This window comes from Gorilla gorilla, chromosome 14 (assembly GCF_029281585.2).
Source record: "Gorilla gorilla gorilla isolate KB3781 chromosome 14, NHGRI_mGorGor1-v2.1_pri, whole genome shotgun sequence".
Lineage (NCBI taxonomy): Eukaryota > Metazoa > Chordata > Mammalia > Primates > Hominidae > Gorilla > Gorilla gorilla.
In genome coordinates this window covers 114,549,598-114,571,502 of record NC_073238.2, presented here as the reverse complement: position 1 = coordinate 114,571,502, position 21,905 = coordinate 114,549,598, and the positions used below count along the sequence as shown (strand labels likewise).

Below are 21,905 nucleotides of genomic sequence, written 5' to 3'. Positions count from 1 at the left end.
TTCACTGATTGAGCATTAAGTGCTAAGCATGGTTCTATGTTCTTTCCCTGCACTTTCTCATTTAATAAACATAAGAAATTGGCTAACATCTAGATTGTGGCCATCTCGTCTGTCAGCTTCTTCACATTAGGGAAAAAATAAGGATTTTTCTTTTTCCACATGCATCATGCTTTTTTTACTCACTATTTTTTTGCAACTGAGTTGAATCTTGACATTCAATTAAGAAGATGCTCACAGGAATCTGACAATGTGTACTACAAGAAAAGCTCCCACTTCTCCAGGTGGAAGGCAAGGAATCCCTTCATGAAGTGCTTGACAAATACATTTTTTTTCTTTGACTTGACAGGCTTTGCTCCACAGTTCAGAAAAGCTGAAAGGCTGAAAGTCTGCTTCAGTATTTGAATTGTCCCCAGAAAAACTATATGAAACCAAGTATGTTATTTCTTGGCTTTGGCTTGGGGGCAATGAAGGTGGGGTGGGGGAGAGAAAGAAGTGCATGGAAAGGGTGAGGCTGGAGTCAAGAGAAAGAAAGCACTTGGGGTCATTACTTCCTGCCAATTTCAGTTTCAAAAGCCAACTCCTCCAACCTGCCAACAGCCCTCAACAAATTCTCATTGTCAGAATGAACACTTATCAAAAGTAGTTTCATTTGGGAAGGGTTTTTATGATACTAATAAAACTTTAAAGCTTCTCACTGCTGATGAATGTAGTTTACAAAAAAGGTCTCAATAATATATAACCATTTGAAAAGCAATACTGATCTAGGAAAATAGCAAACCAAAGCAGAGACAAAAAAGAATTATTTAAGCCAAATATTGAGTCTAAGTCCCAGCAACAAGACAACCCAGGACAGGAGATTTAAACCAGACAGATGTGGGTCTATGAGCGGGGAGAAGCAAGGAATGCTTCCAAATGTGGTCTGAGTTAAACAATGTGAGGAAACGGTAGCTTAGAGTTGTCAGGTCAGATGGAAAGAGTACCTAAGACAGTTTAGGACTGCTCTGTGAAGTCCTGATTTACAGAGCTTCATCTGCCAATAATTAGGCCAACTTAGACAAAAGCAAGACAGAGCTCAGACTAGCTAAAGTCAGAGATGATGCAGCCAACAATGGCTTGGTTCCACATCATACCTTTGTTTTATTCCATAGATATAAAACTCGCCCACTTGCTCTACCATGCATTCTTTATTACAGCCATTAAATACGAAAATCTTCTCTTTTTTTTTTGAGACACAGTCTCACTCTGTCACCCAGGCTGGAGTGCAGTGGCGCAATCTCGGCTCACTGCAATCTCTGCCTCCTGAGTTCAAGTGATTCTCCTGCCTCAGCCTCCTGAGTAGCTAGGACTACAGGCACCCGCCACCACACCCAGCTAATTTTTGTATTTTTAGTAGAGACAGGGTTTCACTGTGTTGGCCAGGCTGACCTTGAACTCCTGATCTCAGGTGATCCACCTGCCTCAGCCTCCCAAAGTGCTGGGATTACAGGTGTAAGCCACGGTGCCCGGCCCTAAATACAAAAATCTTAAAGGTGAAGAGCAGAAGTTGGCTCAGTATCTTGGCTCTAAAGCTGTCTAGAGCTGCTGGGAGAAATACTTGAGCTCTGGCTGGGCATGGTGCCTCACACCTGTAATCCCAGCACTTTGAGAGGCTGAGGGGGTGGATCACCTGAGGTCAAGAGTTCAAGACCAGCCTGGCCAACATGGTGAAACCCCATCTCTACTAAAAATACAAAAATTAGCCGGGTGTAGTGACACATACCTGTAGTTTCAGCTACTCGGGAGGCTGAGGCAGGAGAATCATTTGAACCCAGGAGGTAGAGGTTGCAGTGAGCCGAGACTGTACCTCTGCACTCCAGCATAGGACACAGAGCGAGACTCCATCTCAAAAGCGAAAACAAACAAACCAAAAAACTGAAATACTTCCAGCTTTTTGGAAGGCACATTTAGATCCATGGCTGTGGAGAACCTAAAGCATGTTCTTCTCTGTGTAGCCTATGCAGCTACAAAAAAACGAGATAAACAAGATTGCTGGAGTTTGTCAGTGTGACTTCCAGGTTCCCTTTTAATAGCTAAGTCAGCCTTGCAAGAGTCTACTGGGACAGTATGAATGGAAAATTGAAGGGAACTCACTCGATTTTTTAGGCCATACTGCATTTTAAAGCTTAAATTATTTGAGTCATCACCTCCATCCTCTAATCTGCATGTGTGCTCAAGAACGCGGGATCCCTGGCAACAACAACTTCCTAAATTGTTAATGTTGGTTGGTGTCAAACAAAATCTGATCTTGAAGCTGTTTGGTTTCACTTGGATTTGAAGGGACTTGTTTGTTCAAAGCTCATGTTCTAAACCTGTTTGTGATTTTTATCTAAAGTCAGATTGCCATGGTTTCAGCACATTCCAGTTTACTTAGCAAAATTCGGCCCTTGTGAAATTGGCTGCAAATGAAGTACCTAATTCCAATTTTAGGCATAATCTGATTAGTACTTTTCATATTATAATAATGAGCAGTGAATACTCAGCATTTAAAAAATTTTGGCTCAGAATGAAAACCAAGCTCTTTCCACTTCATCATTCTGTACATTTCCAAAAAGAGAGGATGGCTTTTGAGGTATGTTGCCATACGACACCCTTATTAACAGGCTGTTGCTTGTTACAATTTACATAAACCAAGTGTGCATCCCTCTGGTATACATCCCAAAACACTCAACAACTTCAGTGAATTTACCCCAACCAGCGAGCATGTTGAATTTTTTTTTCTTTTTGGTATTTTCAGGGTGAAGTATTTGACTGTGCTAGCAAACACGCCCATGCCATCTGTTGGGTTGGGAGGAAGGCAGTTTCTAAGAACAATTAAGTTTAGTTCTGGGGGTTCAGTTCGAGAGAGTCACAGTCCACCCAGTTGTGAAAAGAAAGAAATTCTGTTCATTTTATTCTCTTTTTCCCTCTCTCTGCCACACACACTGTACTTCTTGCTAACAGCGCTCTCAGCTCTCTCATCTCCACCACCTCATCCTTCACGCTTCACACTTTCCTTCTTTTTCTTTCTCTCTCTCTTTGGCTCCTGGTTGGCTCTGACCATCCCTCCAATATCCATCTTAGGTGGATTAGCAAGAGGCTGCCTGGCTGACCCCGGCTCTCAGAAGGGCTCTCAGGGTGACCTGCTACGACTATTGGGAGGTAAGTGCTTCCTGGAGGAAGGAGAAAAAGGAAATTAAGGTAAAAGCGGTCACCCCAAAAGGAGCTTTTATGGGGGCTTTTATATCCTAGGAGCAATACAGGTTGTTTAAAATGAGGTTTGAGAGGGACTGCATTCTAAATGTGTTAACGCTACAGGACAGCCTTGGTGAGCCATTCTCACTGTGGAATGAACTTGTCCCCCAAGATCTGACAAGCTGGAAATGACTGAATAATGGAATTAAGGCCTTTATCAACAGTTACATTAGACCTTCGAAGAGACTAATTACCATAGTGTGTTCTGGATCATGTTTGATCCAGAGGTGGACTCTGCCCAGGTCATAGAGGAAGTTGGCACAGATTACAATCTTTGCAGGCCCCATTCTAAAAAATGGTGTTCCCAAAGTTGCCGCATTCAATCGCTATTTCGTGCCATGCTGCTCAGTGCAGTGGACCAGTGGCTAATAAACTTGTCCTTATCCATAAGCCACCGTATTAGGTGACTCTGTCTGGGCCAGGAACCAAGGCGTGCTATGATTTCAGAGACTGGATTCCTATCACCTGGGGAAGAGACACGCTCTGGTGACGTAAGAAAGCGGAGAAATCAACCATCACCAAAACCTGCAGACTCTGAAATTAAAGGAGAAAATATGCGTGCAGTTGGTTCAACTGGCACCCATTAAAGCTAATAACTAATCATCCTCGCAAGTTTCTAGCTCAGAATGATCAAATCTGCAAAGAAAACAACATCCGTCCACTTTTACACTCCAGTGGAAGAGGTGGTCCCTCGCGGCAGGGCGGCACAGTCTCGCCATCTGGAGAATAAATCGAGTGTGAAGTACAGTATAGTTTGGGACCAAGCTCCGTGGCGGCAGCTCAGCAGTCAGTTCATTAGTTCCAAACTTCCAGGGATTAGAGCGGCATCAATTCTACTGTCGGATAGGATGAGACAGACAGGATACGAGATTCAAGGGGGATTGTGACAACCAAGAGGAGCCCCTTGGGCTTATTTATAAAACTACAAAGTATAAACATACCCAAATAAGTGCCTTAAATAATAGCATTATCACAGTTTCATAACATCTGAATTATCACCTTTCCCTTCGCCTCCCAGCCCCCGACTCAAACCTTGAATGTTAATGTATAGTTGTTTTCAGAGGAAATGGCAGAGACAGCCCTGGGTGCAACAGGAACAACGAGAAAGCTATGTGCGACCCAAGATTTGGTAATTAAGAAATAGGAAAGACTTTCTAGACTCCAGGGAGATCCACAACATTTGTGATGAAAGAAAAGTACAATGAATATTTTCATCCTGCAAAAGGCAATTGCCATGCCACGTATTCAAAAACGACAGTAAATTCTATCCCTTCTGAATTTGTTCATCTCATCTGATTTTCATTTTATCTAATGTGTAAAATGATGTCATGTCACGGGCATGAAGTGGTCCAAATTTTTAGCAGAAGGCCCCAGGAGCATCTCTATGAAAATCTTATTGAAAATGTCAAGATCAAGTTTGGTTTAAAATAAAAAACGGAACGAATTTATTCTATTTAAGGACTGCCTTTTTCATATAACTTTTTATCAATTTGTATTTAAAAACAGCATTGCTTAGGACATAGACCATCCTCACCAGTCAATTATATTGGATTTTTCTCATAAATGTGTAAAAATTTACTTTAATAATGATCAGAGACTGTTGTAGTGACTGCATTGAAAAAAAAAAAAACAAATGAATTCTCAGATTATTACAACCTGGTAGTATGTTTCAACAAGCAAGGTGAGTGTTGAGTTTTCTATCCTGTTATTTTTTCCACATGAAAAAGAAAACTTAGTTTGCCTGTTTTTGAAAAAAAGAAAACCTATAACAATATTGAGCATACTGTATGTTAACTGGCTTAAAATTGTATGTGCTGATTCATCTTACAAAGCGTTACATGCCAGGCACCCTGTTTACTCTGAAAATGTAGATTTTGGCAGAGCAAAGTTTTTGATATGTTAATCATGAAACATACATTAAAACACAGGTTTATAGTGAAATGCTAAATTGGCTTTCATTCAAAAGACTAAGAAGGCTGAGGATGTGTATAGATGGGTAGCTTATAATATATAATTGGTATTTCTGCCCTTCAGAGATATAATTGAAAAAGAGAAAACCTTACCAAAAAACTCCAACACTAAAATACAATAAACCTATGAAAAGAATTTGTTTTGAAGTTCTCCAACCAATTAAAAATATTTTTTAAAGATGTTAGAACAATGGCTTTGAGTCATGCAAACCTATACATTTGTCAGAATTCATAGAACATATACTTTAAATTTGTGCATTTCACTGTATATAAATTTCACCTCAAAAACACAAAGAGAACTGTAAACAAATATTGAACTCTAGTCATTCATATGCATGCAGGAGTACCTAAGGGGAAGTGTACTGCTGTCTGCAATTTACTTTGAAATGGATATATTAATACAAAGCAAATCGATGGATGGAGAGAGGGACGAATGGATGGTCAGATACAGATTAAGTCAGGCAGAGTAAACATTAATGGGAGAATACAGGAGGTGTGTATAGTATATTGGTTTCTACTGTGCAATCTTCCAACTTTTCTGATGCTTGAAATTTTTTTAATAAAGTGTAGGGGGGAAAAGCACCCTAAAACACTGACAATTTTTGGAGCTGATTGATGAGTATATGGGAGTTCTTTATACTACTCTCTTTACATTTGTATATATTTGAATATTTCCACAATAAAAAGTTAAAAACTATTCTAGTTAATGACTGAAACATTGCTTTAGTTGTTAGTTGTGGGAAATCATTTTGGTGAAAATTATTTTTAGGTTTGTGATTTTGATAACAGCTTTAATGAGATAAAGTTCACATGACATACAGTTTACCTAAGTGTACAATTCAGTGGCTGTTAGTGTATTCATAGAGTTGTACAGCCATTACCACAATCAATTTTAGAACATAAGCCAGGCGTGGTGGCACACATCTGTAGTCTCAGCTGCTTGGGAGGCTGCAGTGGGAGGATCACTTGAGCCCAGGAGTTTGAGGCTACAGTAAGCTGTGATTGCACCACTGCATTCTAGGCTGGATGACAAAGCAAGACTGTCTCAAAAACAACAAAAAAAGAAGGTATGTATCACCCCGAAAAGAAACCTCATACTTCTTAGCAAGTCACTCCTGTTTCCCCAACCCTCCAGACCTAGGCAACCACTATTCTACCTTCTGCCTCTATAGATGTGCTTATTCTGGAATGTATAAATGGAACCATGCAATAGGTAGTCTTCTCTGACTGCCTTCTTTCACTTAGTATGTTTCAAGATTCATTCATGTTGTAGCACCTATCCATACTTATTCTTTTTTATTGCCAAATTATATTCTATTGTATGGATAGGTCACATTTTGTCCATTGTTAGTTAATGGACACCTGGCTGGTTTCCACTTTGTGGCTATTATGAGAAATGCTGCCGTGGACATCCAATACAGGTTTTTATATGGACATAGGTTTTCATTTCTCTTGGGCATATACTTAAGAGAAAGTAGAATTCCTGGGTCATATGGTAACTGTATGTCTGACCTTTTGAGAAACTGTCCACTGTTTTCCAAAGTGGCTAAGCCAGTTTCTGCTCCTGCCAGCTGTGTGTGAGTGTTCCTTTCCAACTGCTCCACATGCTCGCCGAAACTTACTACCACATGTCTATTTTATTCTAGTCATCCTCGTGGGTATCACCAAGTGGCCTCTCATTGTAGTTTTGATTTGTGTTTCTCTCATGACTAATGATGTTGAGAATCCTTTCATGTGCTTATTGGCCATTTTTATATCTACTTTGGTGAACTGTCTATTTAAATCCTTAGCCCGTTAAAAAATGGGGGCAATATATATATAAAACGAAGTTTTCCTTTTAAATCATCTTTAAATGTACAATGTGGCACCAATTACTTATGCAACATTGTCAACCATCACCACTATTTCCAAAACTTTTTTTTTTTTTCTTTTTTGAGGTGGAGTTTCGCTCTTGTTGCCCAGGCTGGAGTGCAATGGCATGATCTCGGCTCACTGCAACCTCCGCCTCCCGTACTCAAGTGATTCTCCTGCCTCAGCCTCCCGAGTAGCTGGGATTACAGGCATCCACCACCACACCCAGCTAATTTTGTATTTTTAGTAGAGGCAGGGTTTTGCCATGTTGGCCAGGCTGGTCTCAAACTCCTGACCTCAGGTGATCCACTCAGCCTCCCAAAGTGCTGGGATTATAGGCATGAGCCACCACACCTGGCCTATTTCCAAAACTTCTAATCACCTCAAACAGAAACTCCATAATCATTAAGCATCAACTCTCTATTTTCCCCTGCCCCTAGCTCCTGGTAACCTCTAATTTACTTTCTGTACCCATGAATTTGTCTATTCTATATATTTCCTATGAGTGAAATAATACTTGTTCTTTGGTTCTGGTTATTTCGCTAAGCATAATAATGTTTTAAGGTTCATTCATGTCATAGCATGTATCCAAACTTCATTCCTTTTTATGGCTGAATAATATTCCATTTTATGTCTATTCCACATTTTGTTTATCCATTCATTTGTTGGTAGACATTTGGATTGTTTCACAATTGGTTATTGTGAATAATGCTGCTATGAACATTGGCATATGGGTTTCTCTTTGAGTCCCTCTTTTCAATTCTTTTGGGTATATACCTAGGAGTAGAATTGCTGGATCATATAGTAATTCTACGTTTAGCTTTTTGAGGAACTGCCAAACTGTTTTCCACAGCGGCTGTACCATTTTGCCTTCCCATCAGCAATGCACCAGGATTCATATTTCTCCACATCCTCACCAACACTTGCTATTTTCTGTTTTATTGATACAGTGTTTGTTTTTGGTCACAACCATCCTAGTGGTGTGATGTGGTTGCTCAGTAGGTTTTGTTTTGCATTTCTCCAATGGCTAATGATGCTGAGCATCTCTGTGTGTGCTTATTGGCCATCTGTTTATCTTCTTTGGATAATGTCTATTCAAGTCCCTTGCCCACTTTTAAACAGGCCTGTTTGTCTTTTTGTTGTTGAGTTATAACAACAACAAAATAACAGTTCTTTAGATATTCTGGATATCAAATCCTTACCAGATAGATGACTTGAAAATATTTTCTTCCATTCTGAAGCTATCTTTTCATTTTCTTGATGGTGTCCTATGAAGCACAGAAGTTACAATTTTACTAAAGTCCAATTATCTATTTTTCTTCTGTTGATTGCACTTTTGCTATCATCTTGAGACCACTGACTGCCTAATCGAAGGTCATGAGATATATGCCTATGTCTTTCTCTAGGAGTTTAATAGTTTTAGCTATAACATTTAGGTCTTTAATACATTTTGAGTATATATATTTGTATATGGTGTGGGTTGGGGGGATCGTGATATTTTTGTTTTGTATTTTCACACTTTATTTTTCAACAAAATACAATGAAATTCCCAGAGAAGAGAAAACTCCAGTGGAAAGAAGGGGCTTACGGCTTACTTCCGTCTGCCTCCTTGCCTGCCTTGCCCTGGCCCTGACTGGCAACTGGCTGGTGCTGGCTCTCTGCTGCCATAGCCCTATCCATCACCTTCCCCTCTCTTCCTCCTCTTTACCTTGCCCTTTTTCCATTTCCTCCTGGCGGATTTTCCTTAACTATATGTGGCAGGCCTTTGGTATTTCTGTGAAGACCTTGACAGGCATCCTTATGGGCCTCTGAGGCACCTCTGACTCAAACTCATAGGGCAATGTGGAGCTGGTGCTGAGAAGATGCCCCTGGTGGGCAGGCACTGCCGATGTTTTATGATTCAGTAGTGTGGCTTTGAGGTACACTTTGCACAGACTTTTTTTAAGAGACAGGGTCTTGCTGTGTCAGCCAGGCTGGAGTGCAGTGGCAGGATCATTGCTCACTGCTGCCTTGAACTCCTAGGCCCCAGCAATCCGCTCGCCTTGGCCTCCTGAGTAGCTGCAACTACAGGCATGCACCACCATACCCAGATAATTATTTGTATTTTTTGTAGATACAGTGTCTCACTATGTTGCCCAGGCTGGTCTTAAACTCCTGGGCTCAAGCAATCCTCCCACCACGGCCTCCCGAGTAACTGGGACTACAGACATGCACCACCACACTCGGCTACACACAACTTTTAAAAAAGACAAAGTATTTATGTACCACAAGCTTACACTGTCTTTCTCAATAGTGTTTTTTTTTTTCTTTTTTCTTTTTTTGAGATGGAGTCTCGCGTGTCTCTTAGGCTGGAGTGTAATGGCACGATCTCGGCTCACTGCAGCCTCCACCTCCTGGGTTCAAGCAATTCTCCGGCCTCAGCCTCACAAGTAGCTGGGATTACATGTGACTGCCACCACGCCCAGCTAATTTTTGTATTTTTAGTAGACATGGGGTTTCACCACATTGGCCAGGCTGGTCTCAAACTCCAAGCCTCAGGTGATCTGCCTGCCTTGGTCTCCCGAAGTGCTGGGATTTTAGGTGTGAGCCACGGTACTCAGCCATCTTTCCCAATACTATTAACCACCGCCATGCTCAGATTTGTCTGTGGTTGTGGAATCTGCTAGCTCATGGCTCTTCCCACTTTTACTCTGTGTTTTCACAGCCTCAGAGGGGTAAAGTTAGAATTTCTGGTTTCTAGCAGGGCAGCAGGGGCACAGGGAGCCGGGACAATCTGTGGGCAGAGGAATGGGGAGTGGTGCCCGCTGTCTTCGAGGGGTCCCAGGGAATAGGTGGCAGAAGGATCCAGAGGAAAACTGAAAAACACAATCACTCATCTGGTTGTTTTATGTACTTATGGCCAAACATCCAGATACTTGAAGGCATTTAGGTAACAGGGGATGTGCCCTTTTTTAAAGAATGTTTGTGATTCCCAAGAGAAGACTTCCTGAATACCATGCCCAGATTCTGCCTGATGATGCTGGTCTGGTACATTTAAAACTTTTTATCCAGAGGGATTAATTAAATACAATCCACTGCACCAGGTGCTGGGGACAGGTGTGGGACATAGGGAAAAGATCCATAAATCACTCCCTGTTAAAGTCTGGGAATTTATCATCCAATTGTGGTGATGAAAGCCCCATATAATGAGAAGTGAAGTAACAGTTGGAGTCAGTGGAACAGATCCTGGGGCCCTTGGGACTTAGAAGCAGGGGACGGCACCTCAAGCTGAGAAGGGGGTTGGAGGAGGAGAGGCTGGGACTCGGGTGGCCTCTGAAGACTGAACAGGATTTCAGTAAGTGCAGAGGAGGTGAGAGAGCCAGAAATGGGCAAAGGGCAGCAGCAGGGCAGCGGCAGGAACAGTGAGGGAACACAGCAAGGTGATGATTTGTACATATGAGGCTATGGAGGGAGGGAGCTTGAACCAGGAGACAGGCAGACAGACAGACAGGCAGACAATGGAGAGCCCTGAAGGGCAGGGGCAGCCCAGGGCTTGGAGACACAAGGAATGACGCTCAGTTCCACTGGGGAGAAAGGACCATGGTGGTGACAGGTCATGACTCACAGCTCAGTTGAGAAGTATCTCTGAGAAGCTGCCCTGCAGCCCTGCCTGCCTTCAGGAGGATCCACCCTCAAGTTGGGGGTCCCTGCTCACTCCACCTGCCCAAGAGTTCCTTCCTTCGAAGGAGGGTCCAGAGCCCCAGAGCTACTCAATGTTGTCTTTGGAATGGGTATCTGTACGTGGGTTTCTCATGTGGGGTCCTCAGTCCAGAGCACTGAAAGAATTCTGGAAGCCCAACAGTATGGTAGCACGTGGACCCACTCCCTGGCACGTGCCTTCTAATTGGTCTCGCTTAGCCCGGGCTCAGTGAGGAAAGAGAAGGTAGCTGCCTTCCCCAACCGACTGGTACAAAGTACAGTCAGGAGCAAAGCTGCTCTCTCCCTCTTAACTCGCTATATTTATGTTTCCCCACTTCTCCGGGTTAGAGGAGGTAATTAACTGTTTTGGTTTAAAAGCCTCCTGCTGGGTCTCAGTCTGCGTGGGAGAATAAAAGTAAACAAGCAAAAGGGAACAGTGTCATCAAAGGACCTCGTACCTACCTTTCTTCATTATGAGGATGAAAACGTGCCTTTTTCCAAAGGTGCCAAGAATACCTGTGCAGGGCAGGGTCCGCCAGCCTTTCACTCTTTTTAACGGTAAATCAAGAGTGATTGGCTCATAATTTAATGGGGCAGCCTTACCATGGTTCCAGATACACATCAGATAACAGACGTGTCACCTGTCCCTGGCCTGAGCAGTTTAGAGTGATGTTCACAACATCTTTCAGCCAGTGACTCCCTCTAGTTCTCCAGCTGACCTGATACACATTACTGGAAGCCGATCCAAATTGTCCCCTTCACACAGATATCAAAAACCAATTTGTTAAAAAAAAGCAAACTTTTGTTCATTTCTGTGGAGGAAAACACTTATTTCCCTGCCCATCATCAATTTCTGCAGGTATGAGTTGGGCCCGCTTGTCTCTGAGGATGCCCTAAGGTGGGTTAAGACCGACTCAGCTGTGCCCACGTTGCTGTAGGAGACTCCTGTCTGCATGCCAACTGCTTCTACAACACTTCTCTAAGGTGCTGACATAAAGAATCTTGTCTCCATAAGTGGATTACAAAGTTTATCCACAGAAGTATAAACGTCTAATGACAAGACACACACAGCCTTGCAATTAAACAAACTGAGCCAATGCTAATTTCAGCCAGCGGCAGAAGCCAGTCCTTGACTTCTTGTCTTTTGGAGGAAGCGCTGCCTTGTGGGGCAGAGCAGCATCCCAAACAAGGATTCTTTATATTCAGCAGCACATTAATTAGTCTTCCTGGCAGACACGAATGAAGAAATCAGGTAATACAATCAGCTATGTGATGGCAGGAATGGAACACAAAGAAATACTTCTTGCAGGTACGTGATACTGCATCATTATTTTCACAAACTATTTTTAAAGTAGACAGGGCTTTAAAACAAAAAGGAATAAAAAATATCTCCACACAGGCGGAGCTTGCAGTGAGCTGAGATCATGACACTGTACTCCAGCCTGGGTGACAGAGTAAGACCCCGTCTCAAAAAAAAAAAAAAAAAAAAAAAAAATCTCCACACAATATTTGGTAATATTGGTAATATCCATCAACATTCGTAATGTTGGTTCCACTTTGCATGTTTTCATTTCTTTTGCTTAAATATATACTGAGTCCTTTAGATCATTTATTTTACTTATGTATTTTGTAGAGACAGGGTCTTGCTCTGCTGGCCCAGGCTGGAGTGCAGTGGCTATTCACAGGCACAAACAGAGTTCACTACAGCCTCATGCTCCCCCATTTATTTTTATTTATTCTTGGTTGTTTTGCTTCCTAATTATTTCCCAAAGAAAACTATAACTGAAAAATGGCTTTGTTTTTTTTTAGGTGGCAAATATATAAGCATTTTTAAGGGTAGTACTTTTCCATCCTATTCTTTGTCAATTTTATTTTCTTCCAAAATCAACAAGGAAAAGAAAAATATAATGTGGAAAAACCAGAAAATGAAGGAGAAGAAGGACGGCCAGCAGGACACTTAATTTTTTTAAAAAGGCAGACTGAGGATCGCTGGAGAACAGAGGCTGTTACAGCTAAGGGCCCCCCAGCAAGGACCAGCCCCCCGGGAGGTGGCTTCTCTTCGCAGCCTGTCGCGGTGTGCCACAGTTCCTCTGAAGATGTGTATCGTGGAGCAAGTGGCAGAGCCTGCGTCATGTCACCTAGCTCACAAACACTGGGAGCTTCCGATCTTCTATAATTAAATGTTTTCCTCGAGCAAATGCTAATAAAACAATGCCGTGGCTGGCACCGCATTTGATTTCCATCGCGCTTTCCACCTTCTCCTCTTGCCAGCTCTTCACATTGACTTTTTCCGCAGCTTCATTCCTTCACTGGTGCCAGGCAGGCGCACTGCACAACCACTTGGGTTTTCTTCCCTCTTTTTGCGCCCGGTAAATTTTCATAAAGCATTTAACGTGAGAACAAGCAGGTTAACTTCCCGTGCCGTTGAGCCAGACGCCCTGCAACACTGCCATGTTTTGGCTTCTGAGTCAGAGGCCTTGGTCCCAGTGGCAAAAACTCTTGCCAGAGCCTTCTCTGTGCAGACACCAGGTGTGATTTAGCATAACAGATTGTGTGGACGCTCAACGGCTTCTCTAAACCGTGCGTCAAAACGAAATTGTATCCTTCATGCAAGATGAAGATGAAAGTCTCCTGGGCTGGAAGTTCTGCCAGGAAGGGCCTCTGGACATACAGGAAGTGGGAAAATCACCCCACCTTACAACATATGCCTAGTTTCAGGACCACTAACGTTCTCCTTCACAATATTAGTACCTGGTTAAAATCCCCCATCATATCACAACGCTGTTTTCCTCTGATGGTAGGTAGGCAATGAAGGATTTTTAAAAAACATAAAAAGAGGATGGAAAAAATGGAATTGTAAGGAAATTTAAAACCTCATTGAATCTGCTCTTTGATACCTAGTCAATGGCTTGAACCATGCATGAAGCCCTGGTTGACAGTGATTTTGAATGCCCACGCGCTAGGTGTCAGCTCTCAGGCTATGGGGAAGACTTTCAGGGAAAAAGCCGAGCTTTGTGGCTGCCACAGTGTAGACCCGAGATGAGAACAGCCTGTTTTCGAAGATGGCAAGATTAGTGTGCCTCAAGAGAAGGGCAGGCCCGAAGCTGAGACACAGGTCACCCCACGGGGAGAGTGACTGAAGTCACAAGAGGACACCGAAGATGATTTGAGGACAAGCTTAGCAAACACGACTGCCAGAATCACCAGCCTTTTTATCCAGACCACTGCCAGGGGGATCTTAACACTTAGTGATGTGCAGGCAGCTAACAGAGAGGACCAATGGTGTCCCAATGGTGTGCCAACACCAGGGGCTTGGGGATAAAATACATGTGCTCCAACGTTCAAAATCACCTGATAACGATGATGTCAATATATACACAGTCCTTTTCTAACTTTTCAAAGGGCTTTCATGCCTGTGATCTCATTTGCCCTCACAACAGTCCTGCAGTGTGGACAGCACAGATTTTATTATCCACATCTGCCTGAAGAACAGAGAGGTTAGGAGACTTCTCTGGAATCCAGACAACTAGGCAGCACTTGAGGTGAGGCAGAACTCCCATCTTGGGCTCCCAATCTTGCATTTGTCTGCAGAACCCTTCCTTACACCCTCGAGGGTCGGTGAGTTACCCGATAGCCTGTAATAAACTGTTTTGTTTTCTGCTTACACTCAGTAAACGAAATTCTGTGGTTAGCTGCCAGCAGCCCCGGCCAGTACAGCAACCACACTGCACATGCATTCTGTCACCGGCCTTTTTTACTCAGCCACAGGCAGGGCATCTGTTTATGCTCGACATGATCTGCACAATCATTTGTAATGACTTCCAAGTATTCTATTGCATGGATAGGCCAATTCCCTATGGAGTAAGATTTAATTTTTTGGCCAGGCATGGTGGCTCACACCTGTAATCTCAGCACTTTGGGAGGCCGAGGTGGGCAGATCACCTGAGGTCAGGAGTTCGAGACCAGCCTGGCCAAGAGGGCGAAACCCCATCTCTACTAAATATACAAAAATTAGCCAGAAGTGGTGGCGCATGCCTGTAATCTCAGCTACGTGGGAAGCTGAGGCAGGAGAATCGCTTGAATCCAGGAGGCAGAGGTTGCAGTGAGCCAAGATCATACCACTGCACTCCAGCCTGGGTGACAGAGCAAGGCTCTGTCTAAAAAAAAAAAAAAAAATTAATTTTTCCCCAGCTGTTTGCCATTAATATGTTCATTTCATTCAAGAAATATTTATTGAATATGCTTTACGTGTCAGCTACCATTTTAGGTAATGGAGAGAACAGCTCCCTGCCTACATGGAACTTATATTCCAGTCAGGAAAACAGCTAAGAAACAAGCCAATAAACAATTGTAGACTGTGAAACTATGAAGATAGCAGAATTAACTAATGGGATGGGAGTGATGGGGGTGTAGTGACTGAGACAAGGCGGCAAGACAGCTTCTTTGGGGATGTGACAGTTGCCCTGATTCCCGAAAGATGATAAACCTAGCTGCAACAAATATCCCAGAACATTCATCTTAGAGTCCTTTTGTCTGACTGATCCCTTAGGACAAATCCTGGAAGTGGAAATGCCAGGCGAAATTACCTGCTCACTGAGGCTCCAAAGGAATGACCATGAGGCTCCAACTCTCACAGCCTCCTGCAAGCCATCCTGCTTCAAGTCCTCACTGTGCTGATGGCTGCCTGTGTGCGAGACAGGGACAGTCTCTTAACCTCACTGTGCCTCAGTTTCCTCATGTGAAAGATGGGGATAAAAATAGTGCTTGACTCAAGGGTTGGTGAGTATTGAAATTGTATAATGTAAGTGGTTAATAAATGTTAGGTTAAAAAAAATGCCTTTTTTTTCCCCCCGCAAAGGGATAGGGTTTTGCTATGTTGCCCAGACTGGAGGGTAGTGGCTATTTATAAGCACCATGACAGCTTGCTGCTGCCTCAAACTCCTGGGCTCGAGGGATCCTCCTGCTGCAGCTTCCAGAGTACCTGGGACCACAGGCTGACACCACATGGTCTGGCTAATATATCCCTATTTTAACATGTAAACTAAAATTGCTTTTTTTTAAAAAAAAGGGCTGTACAGATTTAAACTCCCACTTCCTGTGCACACCCACTTGGGGTTGGTTCTGAGTTCATATTAGGTTGGCCCTGTTTTCAGTAACCAGATGTCCTTACACCAGTACTCTGACCACATTGAGGACTGGGAAGGTAGCTTATTTATAGCTCTTGTGTCCCTAGTGCCTGACCAAAAGGAAAGAACAGGAAGCTAGTCTTTTGGCACCAGGAGAGAGTCCCAGAGGGGGCAAATCAACTCACAGACAATGAGAGGCAGCCTGTTCATTGATGGGGTTCAGGACACACTACCCAAAATGTACATTTGAGAAAACAGCAGAAGCAGGAAGGTCTTTCTCTCACCTTTCCCCCACGATTCTCCCCAAAGCAGTCAAAAACTTTCATTCCAGAGGTGCCCTCTCTATCCCTGAAGGAAAGGGACATCCTTATCCTTGAAGACACAGAGATGCCAAGAAAACCTGAACAAACAGGCCTTGCCAAATTCCCCTCGGTTTATTACTGTTAGATCATGCCCCCTCATCCAATCACACTTCTACACGACTGTCGACTTGCATCACATCTAAGCATAAAAATACACAGGTGTTCCAGCTGGGCACAGTGGCTCACACCTGTAATCCCAGCACTTAGGGAGGCCAAGGTGGGCAGATCACCTGTGGTCAGGAATTGGAGACCAGCCTGGTCAACATGGTGAAACCCTGTCTCTATTGAAAATATAAAAATTAGCCCTGGGTGTGGTGGTGTGCACCTGTAATCCCAGCTACTCAGGAGGCTGAGGCAGGAGAATCTCTTGAACCTGGGAGGTGGAGGTTGCAGTGAGCTGAGATCAAGCCAATGCCCTCCACCCTGGGTGACAAAGTGAGACCCTGTCTCAGAAAAAAAAAAAGAAAAGAAAAGAAAAGAAAGAAAAAAATACATAGGTGTTCCTGTTTCTTTGGGTCTTATTTAGGAAGGTTCCCATGTTGTCATGTAAAGCTTAAAGTAATGTGTGTGGCCGGGCGCAGTGGCTCACGCCTGTAATGCCGGCACTTTGGGAGGCTGAGGGAGGCAGATCACCTGAGGTCAGGAGTTCAAGACCAGCCTGGCCAACATGGCGAAACCCCGTCTCTACTAAAAATATAAAAATTAGCCAGGCGTGGCGGCACGCGCCTGTAGTACCAGCTACTCGGGAGGCTGAGGCAGGAGAATTGCTTGAACCCAGGAGGCGGAGGTTGCAGTGAGCTGAGACTACACCACTGCACTCCAGCCTCGGTGACAGGCTGAGACTGTCTTAAAAATAAATAAATAAATAAAATAAAGTATGTATGTGTTTTTCTCCTGTTAATCTGTCTTTCATTATAGGTACCTCAGTCATGAACCTTAAGATGTGTGAGGAAAACGTATTACTTTTTCTCTCCTACGGCATCTAGTTTTAGACCTCTCATTTTGTATGAAATCAGATCTTAAAGATCTAGAGTCTACTTTCCTCCGAGCGCCATGCTCTTCAGGTTGCTGAATTCTTCAGGAATCCAGGTAGGCCTAGTATGCTCTCCACCTCTCGATAAAAAATTACAAAGAGCAACCTGCTCAGTGCTTTTGTTCCAAATTAGAAACCTTAAGTCCGGAATCAGTTTTTCAGCAGAAACACAGGCTATAGGTTGCAGATGGTCCTTTACTCATTGCAGTGTGAAAGTACTTCATAATATTAGTATGAAATGTGACCACATCCCATTTCTTCCTCTGTCCATCTGCTGCTGTTATGGTTTAGGTGACAGAAATGATTTTAAAAAGATGTAAATCTGGACTGTGTGTAAGCTGACTTCATAAGCCATATTTAATATGTTTGGGCAACAAACACTACCTTGGTACTGTTTAACTAAGAAGGCAGTAGGGAATACGGTTTTCTGCCTTTTTTCATATGCATATGTAACCTTTTTTTTTTTTGAGACAAGGGTCTCACTCTGTCACCCAGGCTGGAGTGCAGTGGTACGATCACAGCTCACTGCAGCCTTGACCTCCTGGGCTCAAGTGATCCTTCCACTTCAGCCTTCCAGGTAGCTGGGACTACAGGCACATGCCCCCATGCCTGGCTAATTTTTTGTAGAGACAGGTTTTCGCCATATTGCCTAGGCTGGTTTCTAACTCTTGTGCCCAAGCAATTCCCCTGCCTCAACCTCCCAAAGTGCTGGGATTACAGGTGTGAGCCACTGCATCTGGCCTTTTGGTTTTTGTTAAATTTATTTTTAATAGAGACAGGCTGTCGCTATGTTGCCCAGGCTGGTCTTGAACTCTTGGCCTCCAGTGATCCTCCCACCTCAGCCTCCCAAAATATTGGGATTACACGCATGAGCCACCATGCCTGGCCTGCATATGTAACCTTTTTGAATGGAGGTGGTTATGATTAAGATGGGTGAATTGTATATAGTGATTTTTTTTTTTTTTAAGGAAAGGAGAGTAAGGGCTCAGGAGGAGAATGAAGGGATGAGGACCACGAGGACAGAGTTCCCGAGGTCTCCTGGTGTCTCTGACCATCGCAGGGTTGTTAGTCTTGTCTCTATAACCAGATAGATGAGACAGACATTGAGGTTGGGACTGTGTTTGAAGCCCTCAGAGTTCCCAGTGTGGGGTGGGGCACAGAGTAGCTGCCCTTCCTGGGAACTATATGCTTGTAAGATAGAGAATAGAAGGATGGTTACCAGAGGCTGGGAAGGGGTGTGGGGAGTGCGGGTGGGTGGGTGGGGAAGTGGGGTTGGTTAATGAGTACAAAAAAAAATATGAATGAATAAGACCAAGTATTTGATAGCACAGCAGGGTAACTATTTTTAATTGTACATTTAAAAATAACTAGAAGAGTATAACTGGATTGTTTGTAATACAAAGGATAAAGGCTTGAAGGAGATGGATACCCCATTTTCCGTGATGTGATTACTGCTTTTTGCATGCCTGAATCAAAGTATCTCATGTACCCCATAAATATATATATACCTACTATGTACCCACAAAAATTTTTTAAAAGATTAATCTTTTAAAATTCCATGCCCCTCCCCACCACTCTGTTCTGTGTCTCTCTCACCCATACACACACCCAGTGGTGTGTTACACACACACACGAAGCATTATTTCCTCATGTCTGTCAGATTCGTATAGCTAGGATTCTTTCTTGTATTTTGTAAACATGATCAGCAGGTTAGGTCCTGGAGTGAGAATCACAGAATCAGAGTCTTGGAGTTGGGAAGGGTCTTCATAGTTACCTCAGGAGCTCTGGCCAAGGCAAGAGCCCTGCCATCTTCTTGGCAACTGATGATCTGTTTCTGTGTAAACACAGCCACTGGATGGACCTTCAGATATATAAGTGTGGTCCGCATGTTTCCCTGGGTCTTCTGTCTTCGAACCCTCCTAGTTCTGATCATTGTCTCTCTGAATCCCTCTGATACACTTTCAACATCCTCTGCCCTCTTGAGTTGCCCTGCTCTGGACATACCCAGGTTTGGTGATGCCCCTTCTAAACTCTGAGCAGGCACTCCCACTGCTCTTCCAGATGCTATGACCCACCTGTAAGTGCATTAATTCCTGGCTGGCTGGCTACACTGTTGACTCACATGGAGATTGATAAAAAGGTTTAGTTGATTACAAATGTAACTCTTCATCTGCTCAATATGCTTAACAATATGGTCTTTAGTGTAGTCTTCTCAAATCTAACCATTCTTAATACCAGTTGCTCAGTTTTCCAAAAGGCTTTTAAGAATGTGAAATGTAGGCCAGGCGCCGTGGCTCATGCCTGTAATTCCAGCACTTTGGGAGGCCGAGGCGGGTGGATCACGAGGTCAGGAGATTGAGACCATACTGGCTAACACAGTGAAACCCTGTCTCTACTAAAAATACAAAAAATTAGCTGAGCGTGGTGGTGGGTGCCTGTAGTCCCAGCTACTCGGGAGGCTGAGGCAGGAGAATGGCGTGAACCTGGGAGGCGGAGCTTGCAGTGAGCCAAGATTGCGCCACTGCACTCCAGCCTGGGTGACAGCATGAGACTCTGTCTCAAAAAAAAAAAGAATGTGAAATGTTTGACAATTTATAGTAATATGGGAAGATTACAGTATTTAACAAAAGTCAGTGTTAGCATTCTTCTGAAGCTGAAAAACAATACATGGATTGAGAATTTTTCAGCAACCCATTTTTATGTGCCTTGAAAAATATGCCACACACGGTGGCATTTGTGAGATAAAAATTGTAGGCATTGGGGCCTCAGTTTCTACAAATGCAAGATAAACTCTAAGGTTCTTTCTGGCTTTAACATCCAACATTCTCTGTATAACCCTCCTCTGATCAGTTATCTCGAGAGAACTCCCCTCCTCCAAACAGTAGAGATACTCACTTTTGTTACTTCTTTTTGAATAAAAATAACATATTGCTGGCCTAATATTTCAACTTACTATGCATCTTATGGTAGGAAAATGCAAAATATCTAATGTTTTGAGTATCCCTTAGTTTCAAATATAAAAGCTTTCAATCTTTGTCATTTTTGATAAAAATTATGTTTTAAAAAGTTAGCTGAAACTTAATATTTACCTTTATAAATACATCTAATATATAATTACTTATGCATATTTGAAGAACAGATAAAAATATCATTTTTAAACTGTATTCAAGAAGCATTCACAGATATAAAAGCATTGGGATTTTGAGAACTTAAAACCACTTGACAGAGAGGAGGGAAAACCAGAGATATCATGTAAAAAATAATATTTGCAATTTACAAAAATGTTTCTCATTTATGGTTAAGAAGCTTAGTACATGTTTTGGTATGTAGAGATTTCTGTCTCCACTCTTCTTGGGGATATCCACTTTATTTGGTTTGATGGGTGTGTGGTGGGGCTTGGACACGTGCTTCTAAAGGCTCCCCTTGTGACCCTGCTGGACGGCCAGGGTTGAAAAGCTGCTGCGCTGGTGCACACATAAATGCCTCGCCTATTGGGCAAACAGTGCCCAAAGCACAGAGAAGAAAGGCCTGCCTGAGAAGAGGAACTCAGCAGCCCCTTGAGCACGTGCCATGAATCCTCAAAGAGCATTTTCCCATCACACACATCTCCACGAGGTAGCTCCATTTTACTAGGTGACATTTCTACTTGCAACACTACTGGCAAATATTGTGGCTAAAGCAACTTGAAATCATGATAATTTCTGCTCTTGGTTGGTGACCTATATCATGACCGTTTTTTAAACATTTTATTTTATTTTCAAGACAGGGTCTCGCTCTGTCACCCAGGCTGGAGCGCAGTGATGCAATTACGGTGCTCACTGAAGCTTCGACTTTCCAGGCCCAAACAATCCACCCACCTCACCCCCACAATTAGTTGAGGGTACAGGTGTGTGCCACCATACCTGGTTAATTTTTCTTTACTTTTTGTATAGACAGGATCTCACTGTGTTGCCCAGGCTGGTCGCAAACTCCTGGGCTCAAGCGATCCTCCAGTCTTGGCCTCCCAGAGTGCTGGGATTACAGATGTGAGCCACCACACCTGGCCCTGACCCTTATTTTTCCACTTCCCACCTGTGCACTGAAGGAAAGAATCCTATGAGAGCTGAGCAGGAAGACAATGATATGCATTAAGTGGGGACCTCTGAGGACAACTCTCCTTTTTTTTTTTTTTTAATTATTATACTTTAAGTTTTACGGTACATGTGCACAATGTGCAGGTTTGTTACATATGTATACATGTGCCATGTTGGTGTGCTGCACCCATTAACTTGTCATTTAGCATTAGGTGTATCTCCTAATGCTATCCCTCCCCCCTCCCCCACCCCACAACAGTCCCCGGTGTGTGATGTTCCCCTTCCTGTGTCCATGTGTTCTCATTGTTCAATTCCCACCTATGAGTGAGAACATGCGGTGTCTGGTTCCAACTCTCCTTTTACAGCTAAGCAAGGACCACAGAAATGAAATAATCTCTCTAGCACCACCATCTTGGAAGAATTTAATGATTTAAGTGGCATTGTTTTCTGACTATAAAAGCAATATATACTTTTTATAGAAAAAGCTTAAACATAGGAAAGTGCATATAAGTATTTTAACAGATCCCTGTAATCCATCACAC

At 43.1% G+C, this 21,905-nt stretch overlaps 1 protein-coding gene and 1 long non-coding RNA gene across 9 annotated transcripts in view; one reads left to right on the top strand and one right to left on the bottom strand.

Moving 5' to 3' along the window:
* Positions 1 to 21,905, bottom strand: part of CLYBL (citramalyl-CoA lyase) — a 302,823-nt gene that overhangs the window by 50,786 nt on the left and 230,132 nt on the right. The window lies entirely within an intron of this gene.
* Positions 263 to 17,538, top strand: LOC129526294 (uncharacterized). Its single transcript, XR_008670929.2, has 4 exons — positions 263 to 432; positions 3,100 to 3,177; positions 15,319 to 15,548; positions 17,176 to 17,538. It is a non-coding gene; the product is annotated as an uncharacterized lncRNA (long non-coding RNA).